The sequence below is a fragment of the Trichechus manatus genome, unplaced genomic scaffold, assembly GCF_000243295.1.
Source record: "Trichechus manatus latirostris isolate Lorelei unplaced genomic scaffold, TriManLat1.0 scaffold00087, whole genome shotgun sequence".
NCBI lineage: Eukaryota > Metazoa > Chordata > Mammalia > Sirenia > Trichechidae > Trichechus > Trichechus manatus.
The window spans coordinates 7642142-7653336 of record NW_004444023.1 but is presented as its reverse complement, the minus strand read 5'-3'; the positions used below and the strand labels follow the sequence as shown (position 1 = coordinate 7653336).

The 11195-nt window shown below is 42.1% G+C and overlaps 1 pseudogene; it reads right to left on the bottom strand.

Moving 5' to 3' along the window:
- Positions 1 to 11195, bottom strand: part of LOC101349717 (zinc finger protein 350-like) — a 45456-nt pseudogene that overhangs the window by 12199 nt on the left and 22062 nt on the right.

Here is an 11195-nt window from a genome sequence, read left to right as displayed (position 1 = left end):
CTGTTTATCATGATGTTGCTTATTGGTCCAGTTGTGAGGATTTTTGTTTTCTTTATGTTGAGGTGTAATCCATACTGAAGGCTGTGGTTTTTGATCTTCACCAGTAAGTGCTTCAAGTCCTCTTCACGTTCAGCAAGCATTTGTAGCCATATAACGAGGTAAAGATTTTTGCTCATCCCTATTTCCCAGTACAATGTATGAGTTTATCCTATGTGTTTTGTGTGCCATAAAATATGATATAATTGAACACTGAAGGTACTACCACATTCACTGCATTCATAAGGATTCTCTCCTGTACAAATTCTCTGTATTTCAGAGGGTTCACATCTAACAACAGGCTGCCCTACGTTCCTATTTGTTAGGAGCCCACTCATGTTTACTGATGTCTGAGCTGCCACAGTAGGCATTTGCATAGTCATTGTATTAACAGGCTTTTTCTCCTGCATAAGATCACCAGCATGTGATGAGCTAAGCCTCGCTGTGGAAGGGTCTTCCACCTTGACAGAATCTACACACTTCTCACTTGTGTATTTTCTTTTATGTTTAACAAGCCAACACATGAAGGCAAAAGTTTTTCCACACTCACTGCAGCTATACGGTGTCTCTTCATGAGATCTCTGATGTACAATGAGCTTTCGCTTTGTGTTGAAGACTTTCCAACATTCGCTGCATTTAAAGGGTTTCTCTCCTATGTGAATTCTTTGATGTTCAATGAGACTTGACTTCTGAGAATAGAGGTTTCCACATTCACTACATAAAAAGGGAGTCATTCCTGTGTGAAATCTCTGATGCCCTATGAGGCAAGACTTTTGAATGAATGCTTTACCACATTTACCACAGACATAGGGTTTCTCCCCAGTATGTATTCGCTGATGAGTAATGAGATTTCCCTTCTGGATGAAGCCTTTTCCATATTTACTGCATGAATAAGGTTTCTCCCCAGTATAAGTTTGCTGATGAACGGTGAGAGCTCTTTTATGGATGAAGCCTTTTCCACACTCACTACATATATAGGGCCTTCCTCCAGCATCAATTTGCTGATGAATTCCGATATCTGCCTTCTCAAAGAAGCCTTTTCCACGTTCACTGCATATACAGGGTTTCTCTCGAGTTTTCTGGAGTCTTTTCAACGCTGATTCCCAGCGACAGGCTTTGCTACATTCCGTGCATTTATATGGTTTTTGTCCTTCATGAGTTGTCTGATAATGTTCAGTTAGCTTAAACTTTTTAGAGAAGGTTTTTTCACATAGACTGCATCTCTATGGTTTCTATCTTGTATGAGTGATCTAATGATCAGTGAGGAAAGACTTCCTGATGAAGGCTTTCCCACGTTCACTGCATACATGCATTTTCCCTACTTTGGGAGTTTTCTGATGCTTAATGAGTTGAGACTCAGTGCTGTTGGATTTTTGACTCTCAAGGAATTTCTTTTCAGTACAAAATTGCTCCTGGTCATCATGGAGAAAGGTTTTCTCATCTTCATTAAGCTCAGCAGAGTTCTTCATTTCATCACTTCTGCTCTGACTGACTGCCGGTAAAATTGACTTAACAGCTTTGTCATGTAAGTCAAACATACCATTATTTTCCCTTAAAAGAAAATGATTTTTGTGCCTATGAACAATATTTTCCAATGCACTACGTTCATAGCATTGTTCCATCATATCCACCCAGCTTTCGTTTTGCAAGTGCCCAAGCAGATGATCATCAACTTTCCAGATTTCTAGGAAAGAAGAGAACAATGAATCCTTCCATTGTCTTCATCTGGAATGAAGCCATTTAAAAAAATTCATTGATGTGAGGTAGATCTTTAGTGACAACCCTTTGATATGAGTGTAAATAAAACACCATGCTTAAAGTTCCTTGCACATTGATAAAATTACAATAATATAAACAACACAATAAATATAAACGACAGTAAAAGCAGTATAGAAAGGTTAGATAATACATGATAAATAAACACACATACAGCTGCTTCTTACATAAGGTGTTACAAAACATGCAGAGACTGCAATATACAAGCAAGTCACTGTGACCTGCAGTCCACAGAATATGGAGGGAACTCTTGATCCCAATTGGTGAAGGACAGATTCATCCACTCTACAAATCCTGAGTGAAAGACAACTATACACCAGGCATAGTTGGATATGTGAAGAATGCAGAATTAACACTTGGGAGAAAATAATTTTCATACAAACATAGTAAAGTTGTTGGGGATACACAAACATATTCCTTACATTTATGAAGCCTACATGCTAGTTTTGTAAACCACTGAAAAACAGCAAAGAAAGCCATAAAGAAAGTAGCTGCAGATTGTGGAAAGTGGTTTTTATGAGAGGGCTAGGGAGAGATGGGGGAAATGAGGATACATTTTGAAGTAGGGGAAGGGTCACTGATGAATTCATTATTGTTGGGGTGGGGTATAGAAAGTGAAAAATAAAGGGTTGCTGCTAAGTATTTCACTTGATTCATGGGGTAGCAGTGTCTTTTAATGAGATGAGGAATAGCACTGAAGTACAGAATGTTCAAGAGAACATTCTGAAGTATATAAAATTCAAGATGGTTATTACATATCCCAGTATAGAAACGAAACAACCTGACAGATGCATAAATCTTGAGTGAAGTGTTGACTGGAGGTAAAAATCCACCAAACTTCAGTATTTAACTATGATTTAAGAACAGAGAATAGAATAAGATAAGAGAACACGTACATTAAAAGAAGACGAACACCAAGATTTTAATCATTCTAACATTTAGAGCTTTGGAATTAGAAAAGTTCACTGAGGGACTGAAGGGAATACGATCGTAACACTTACAATGAACTAGGAGAATGATTAGAATAAGTGTGGGAGTAAGAACTCAATTTGGCTTTTGTCCCCTAAAGACAGCCCTTGGAATTTTCCAGCAATCAAGGTGCCTTTGATTTCTAAAACTTTCAGGCAACACTTTAGAATGTGTGCAAATGAGTGTGGGCCACACAGATATTCCTGGCAACTAACCTCAAGAGGCGAGGGGGCATGATGCTATCAATCATGCATATCCATTTTTTCACTCGATGATGCTTATGCAATGAGGCCAAAATCATGACCAACAAAATGTCATGAAGCCAACAAAATGTCATGAAGAAGGAAGTTCTGGGCTCCCTGGAATGCTGAGAACATCCATGCATGGGAGAGTGTGGACATCCCTGGAGACAATGGACATCTTCTACTGGGACCTCTCCCAGACCAGACCATGCCCGAGATGTCTCTTCATTTGTATGCTTTCTGGTTATAATAAATGGGTAACTGTAAGTAATGGTAGTTTCCCTGCATTCTGTGAGCCCTTCTAGAGAATTAATGAACCCAAAAGAGGCAAGGACCCAGCAGGGCTGGCATCTGCCCATTTGGCTGTCAGAAGGACAGAGTCATTCTAATTTATAAACTATGACAGAGCTCAGGGTGGCTAATTCAGCGATGAGTTGTGCAAGCAAGCAATAAGAACAGTCCTTCTAACTAATGTATTTTGACTTGGCTCAGGACAGCCAGGGCACAGAGGATCAAGGCCCAGGAAGCTAGGGAGGAGAAGACCTGGCACCAGGTGTCCAGGGATGAGAGGACCTAGTACTGGGCAGTCAGGGAGGACAGGATCTGGTTCTGGGTTCCCAGGGAGGAGAAAGTGCCACATGGGTAGCTTGCAACAACAATAATAGAGACATGGGAAGGTGGAAATTGGTTTCACGTTGATCCATCTCACAGTTATCAATGAAGACAGGATTTGCCCTACTTGCTCACTTTTTAGTTCAGTTAGCACAATAAATATACAAAGGAATTCAATTAAAGTAGTGCAGTGCAATAGGCTCCTTTACATAGCTGGAGTGGGATGGGTTTCTTATATGTGGTCTTTCTGGCCCTGGGTTTATAATTCTGAAAAAAATGACTGGCTGGGCCACAATAATTATAAAAGGGAGTGGTTAGTGTACTATGCAAACAGGGTGCACAAAACTACCCAATAGGACTGAGTGTCTTGCTTATATAAGCAGCCAACCAGACAGAGGTTTTCAGAAAGGCATGGACAGAGAGAGGAAGGGAATCTCCTAAAAGAGCAGTAATACAGGTCAAGAGCTATAACACTGAACACAGTGAGACACGGCGCAACATGGCTGACTACAGGAGTGAGAGACAGCTGAGCACCCTTGGGTAGTAGACTTGCTGACAGGGTGAGGTACCTCTGTGCACTTGTTGGCAGAGCCAAAAGAGCTGTACCACTTGCCCAAACCAGAAAGAGGCCCAGCGAGACCTGGCAGTAGGCATACCTGAGAGAAGTGCCCCCTGCCTGCAGGCACGGCAAGAGAAGGAGCTGAGAAATGTCTTGGTTAGAAGCTTTCCTGGTTTAAGAACTGTGTCCTGTCTCCTGAGTTGTATCCTGTTACTTCCAAGTTGATCCCGATCCCGAGTTGTAGCCTATTACTTCCTTAATAAACCACATAATTGTAAGTATGGTCTGTGAGTTCTGTGTGGCCATTGCAATGGATTATCAAACTCAGCAGAGAAGTAAAGAGTGCTGTGGGAAGGGGGAGGACAGCTAGTAATAGAAATGGTGAAAATGTTGGGAGAGTGGAGGTATGTCTGACCTGCACCTCACAGGAATAAGCTTCGTGCTGATCTTAATTCTCATCCCTTCTCTTGAAGACAAGGTCACACACTATTAGAATACAATTGGCATCATGAACAGGATTACACTGATCTTACCAGGATTGCCTGCGGAGCCCTGACAGGTCCATCTGTTACTGGGAATAGGGGAGAGAATCACCCAGTCTGACCTTAACTAGGATTCTCTCAAGAACCTGTCCAATGACTGACCTTCACCCAGACTGGTGAGGAGACCTACTCGGTCTGACCTTTACCTGGATTGCATGGGGAGCCCCGCCCTATCACAAGGGCTGGCCTACATGAAGGACGAAAACACGGAGGATTTTGGGGGTCCTTCTGATCAATGAGAGCCAAGAAGGAAAAGTGAGTTCATCCTTGGACATGGGGCCCTTGTGTTGAGACCCTCGCAGACCTGGGTAAGAACAGACATGGAGCTGCGATGAAATGGAAGAAGTGCCTATGATGTGACAACAAGCTTTGGAAACGAGCAAACTTGGACAGCAGCAGTAGAGTGTAAAGGCTGAACCGCAACCACGACCTGTAACACTCTGAGCGATAGGGCACATTGAGCAAACGGCCACTGCAGAGGAGAGGCCACCCCGAAAGGAGTTCTGCACCAAGAGATGTCATGAAGCCAGCCCAGAGTTGTAGCCAGCCTAGAGTAGCTAGGACCATACAAGAACTGAAACCATACAAGAACTATCCTGGAGCCTGCCAGGAGAAGGTAGGAGCCAGCTAAGAAGAGCCCACTGAGTAACATCGCAGAACAGTTCCTGCTTAAAAGGTTTCCTGGTAGATGAGAGAGAACATCTGTTCCCGAGAGCGTAAGCAAACGCCCTTGAGGTGTTGAGCTGATGTGCAGGAAACCCTCGTGGACCTTGTCCTATGCCTTTCTTCCTTTATATCTTTCTTTATACTCCTCTGTGTTATATTAAAAGTTGTTATTGCAGATATGGTGTTTCTGTGATGTTTTTGTGATCATTGCAATGGTTTAACAAACCCAATAGAAAAAAAGAGTGCACAGGAAGAATGGCTGGTGTCAGAAATAATGTAAAAGTGGGGATGCTGGGCTATATTTGACCTCTGCCTCACAGGAGCCATCTTTGCATGGATTCTCATACTCAAAGTGATCATTTCAGTAGACATGAGTTATGATCTGGTTTATGATAGAACTCAGAATGCAGGAGGTTAAAAATCTTTTTTCTAGTTAAAAAATCATCAGGAAGAGCAGAGACTTTAAAAGAGGAGAGCCCTATAGGTAGGAAACATCCAAGGTAACTGCTGGAGGGCTAGGATTTCAGAGGTACAGTACTAAACAACAACCTAAGCTGATAAGAGTTTTCTTGCCGGGAAGAGGATCCTAGCTCCTTGTAGATATTGGGAACTCATAGGAAGTTTCATCAAGAAGAGTAAAACACATAGAAAAAGTCTATGTTAGACAATTCCAAGGGAGAAGTCAATTTGACAGTCTCCTCTAGGAAACGTAAGGAGCTTAACTCATCAGAATGAAGGAAACTTTAAAGGGTTAGGGGAACAAATGAGAAAATGGAAATCAGAACCTTTGGAGAACATGAGAATAGGAGAAAAGAGAAGCTAAGGAAGCAGAAAAAGGCACAATGAGAGACCAGTTTACTTTGGGGGCACAACATCCAAGGTAGGGTTATATGTTAGGAAGTGAAATCAGTATTTCCCAATGAAGGAGGAAGGTACTGTACTCAGTAATGAATTTAAAGTTCTCATTTTGGACAGAGGTCTAGAAGGTAGAATTTCATAGCAAGGAAGGTAGAGGGATAAGAAAAAGGGAAAGATTTGAGAATGCTGGGAAGAAGAAAATTACAGAACAAAAAATATGAAGATGTAGATCAAATAAATGGGGATCTGATCTCAGAAGAGATAGAGGAGTATATATTTCTCAAAATTCCTAGGAAGAGAAAGAGGTCTCACATGGGGAGAGGGATACCTGGAAGTACTTTTGTGTATCCTCAGACACTCCTCACACATGTGAGTCCTTCTCTCACTAGAATGTGACTTCTACAGCCTTCCCCTCTTCCCGCTTTTCACTCGCTCACCTGAAAAGATTCCACTATGGCTTTCACCTAATATAGTCCACAGTCGTTCTCCTCGTTCCAACTTGAAGAGCGCATCTGGTTTGCCAACTTGATATCCTATTTATGGGAAATCACAGAATCTTAGACCAAATTGGCCTTGGGTTTGTGAAGACTGCAGAATGTTACATTTGTGAAAAAACAATGTTCAAACCAGGGCTTCAAACTGGTTCATTCTGGTTTGAACCCCTGCTGAGAATTTGCATTTCTAACAAGTTTCTAGGTTATGCTAATGATTCCACCCCCAAATATAATAAATCAGAATCTATATTTTACCAAGATCTCCAGGTGATTCTTGTGTATAATAAATTTGGAGAACCACTGTCCTGCTGGTGGTTCTCAGAATTGGTCCCTAACCAGCAGCATTAGCATCACCTGGTACACTGCAATGGCTCACTTTTATACGGCTTTTCTCACCATGGTCTTATAACTCCCACCAAAAGACTGGGTGGGACTATGCAAATGAGCTGCTTGTCGCCCACCAAGGGGATTGGATAGTTTCTTAATAATGTAAGCAAAGTATCTGCCACCCTTGTGGGGATGGGGCCATGCAAATAAGGTATATGGAACCCTAACAAGGGGATTGGTCAGTTTTGCCATTCCGCTAGGCTTAAAGGGACACATGGAGAGAGAGAGAGAGAGAGAGGAGCTGTAACATGGAAGACAGAGGCAGCAGAACCAGGATAGAGAGGTAGAGCTACAACACTGGAGATGGCAAGCAGCAGCAGCAAAGAAACAGCAGTAGCAGAGGCAGCAGAACGAGGAGACCGGCAGGAGATGGTGCAGTACACTTCCTGGCCCTCAGAGCGAGAAGGCTCAGCACCTTTTGGCAGGAGGCTTGCTGGCAGAGTGGGGTGCCCCCAGGCACTTGTCGATGGAGCTAGGCTTGCTGACACATGGAACCAGAGAGCTGAGTGTATTCAAGCAGGTAGCTTCCTGGCGAAGCGGGATGCCCCCAGGCACTTATTAGCAGAGCTAAAGATCTTTGTAACACTTCCCTGAGCAGGGCAGAAGCCGGCCAAGGGGCCGAGGGCTAGAGAGGGGGGCCTGGCATGGGCATAGCTGAGAAGAGGCTGTCCTGAGCAAAGAACTGTGCTCTGAGTCACTACTGATCCTGAATTGTAACCTGTTACTTTCCTAATTATCCCCATAACTGTGAGTAAGGTCTGTGAGTTCTGTGTGGCCACTGCAATGAATTATCGAATCCAGCAGAGGAGAGTGCCATGGAAGGGACAGCTGGTGTCAGAATTGGTAAAAAGGTTGGAGAGAGCAGGTATGTCTGACCTCCACCTCATAGGAATCAGCTTTGGGCTAATGCTGGTTGATGGTGATTCTCCCTCTCCCTCATGAAGTTAGAGAAGGTCAGACACCTCTACCATGCCATTTTTATACCTGGGAACTTGTTACAAATGCAAATACTCAGCAGGGGTTCAAAATGGAATGAACCGGTTCGAAGCTCTGATTCAAAGGTACAAAGCAAAAGTTTTTCTCTCAGGAGTAGGGAGTGTATACCCGCTTGTCTAGGGGCACAGAGTGGACTGAGAATCTACCACTTCAGAGCACCACAGGTACTCCCAAGCATTGAGCAGGTGAGAAAGGAAAGGTGACTGACTAGGCACCCTCTGACACAGGGGAGTTGTCCTCACCTGTGGACACCAGGTTGTTGTAGTTCTCCAACATCACGTCCCTGTACAGGTCCTTCTGAGCAGGGTCCAGGAGCTGCCACTCCTACCAGGTGAACCCCACAGCCACATCACTGAATGTCAGTGATTCCTGTAATAACAGGGTTCCATTTCATGAAGTGATTTCCTTTTGATGAGATGGTTGAAATTCGAAGAAAGTAGTTCTGCTGATTTCTTCTATATACACTGCAACTACATGTCTAATTTTTTTAACACCTTGTAAGAGACTCAAAATCTTAATAAAATATTCTGTATTTGTGCATTCAATCATCCATCCATCATCAAATTATAACTTTCTATAATGAGAAGCAGTGAAATCCTCTTACTAAGCTAGAAACATCTCACATTCACACATGTACAGGCATACAAATGTGTGGATATGTATATGCATCTGTATATATGTGGATATAGGTAAGTGTACGTGTATACATATATGTATGTGTGTAAGTATGTATATGTATTTGGCTACCTATATGCAGTCAAGAAATCGAACGACACATTGCATTGGACAAATCTGCTGCAAAAGACCTCTTTAAAGTGTTAAAAAGCAAAGATGTCACCTTGAAGACTAAGGTGCACTTGACGCAAGCCATGGTGTTTTCAATTGCCTCATAAGCATGTGAAAGCTGGACAATGAATAAGGAAAACTGAAAAAGAATTAACATCTTTGAATTATGGTGTTGGCGAAGAATATCGAATATACCATGGACTGCCAAAAGAACAAAAAAATCTGTCATGGAAGAAGTACAGCCAGAAAGCTCCTCAGAAGCAAGGACAAGGAAACTATGTCTCACATACTTTGGACATGTTATCAGGAGGGACCAGTCCCTGGAGAAGGACATCATGGCTGGTAAAGTAGAGGGTCAGCAAAAAAGAGGAAAACCCTCAAGGAGATGGACTGACACCCTGGCTGCATTAATGGGCTCAAGCATAACAACGATAATGAGAATGGTGCAAGACCAGGCAGTGTTTCGTTCTGTTGTACACAGGGTCACTATGAGTTGGAACCTACTCAACGGCACTTAACAACAACAACATGCTAAGAGATAAGTACATGTTAGTGGCAGCTGCAAGAATAAAACGTGTTCCTACATTCAACATGACCCTTCAGAGCCAATATTAGAATCTACAGAGACAAAAACCTATGTTGTTAAACATGTTTAACAATGACATGGTTTAGTGAGTTTAATATGTAGAAAGAAATTAAAGAAGTTATCAAAAATATGTAAAGAACAAGAAACAAAATAATTGGGTGGATTTGGGAAAAATAAATAATACTCACTGTTTTAGTCATCTAGTGCTGCTATAAGAGAAATACCACAAGTGGATGGCTTTAACAAAGAGAAATTTACTCTCGCACAGTCTAGTAGGCTACAAGTCCAAATTTAGGATGTCAGCTCCAGGGGAAGACTTTCTCTGTCAGCTCTGGAGGAAGGTTCGAAGGTCCGTGTCATCAGTTTTCCCCTAGGTCTAGGAGCTTCTCTGCACAGGAACCTCAGGTCTGAAGGACACGCTCTGCTCCTGGCACTGCTTTCTTGGTGATATGATGTTCCCATGTCTCTCCGCTTGCTTCTGTCTTTTATATCTCAAAAGAGATGGGCTTAAGACACTATCTAATCTTGTAGATCTCATCAATATAACTGCTGCTAATCCATCTTATTACACCATAGTGATAGAATATACAACACATAGGGAAATCACATCAGATTAGAAAATGCTAGACAATCATACAATACTGGGAATCATGACCTAGCCAAGTTGACAGATATTTTTGGGGGACACAAATCCATGACAGACACACAAATACACAGGCACATACATGAACACACACATACGTATGCATATTAACAGACAAGTTCACAGCATATCAAATATACTAAACAGATCATTGTCAGCTGTAATTTACAATTTAAGAAATTATGGAAAATGTAGCAGACAGTGAGACAGAATATAAAGCAGAGGTTAGTAAACATGAATAGAGTGAGAATTTCTAACATATGCCTGTTCATGACTTCTGGAAGAGAAAACAGAGTAAAGTAGAAGCAATATCCAAAAATCTCACCCTGCACTCAAAAATAAGTTTTTACTGAACAGAAGACCTGTGACAGGCAGATTCTAAGACAGCCTCATGGTCATATTCACACCTTTGTACAGTCCCCACTCCTTCAGCATGGGCTGCCCTCGTGACTTTCTTCTATCTAATAGAATATGACAAAGGTGATGGAATGCCATTCTGTCATTAAATTACATACTAGATATGTTACTTCCATCTTGCTGGTTTTAATGAAATTGCCATGTTGGGGAGGCCCATGTGGCGAAGTACCTGAGGGCTGCCTCTGGCCAACACACAGTGAGGAACTGAGGCCCTTACAGAACTGAATCCTGCCCACAACCAAGTAAGTGAGTTTGACCCTTCCCCTCGAGCCTCAATCAGACACCAGCTCTGGCCAACACCTTTACTGCAGTCTTGAGAGAGACCAAGAAGCAGAGCACCAAGAGATGCTGTGCCTGGATTCCTGACCACAGAAGCTGTGAGATAATAAAGGTTAGCCGTTTTAAGCCTCTAAAATGTTGGGACACTTTGCTAGGAATCAACAGATAAGTCATACAAGACCTAAACTTAAAAAAGTTATGAAAAAGAAAAGGAAAAAAGGTATGAAAATAATGGAAGAAAATACAGAACATAATTATGACACAAGTCAAAAGCCAGAAAGGGAAAAATCTGAAATTTTGTGACAAAGTGTTAATAACAAATTAAATCTTCTGCATGGAAAAAGATA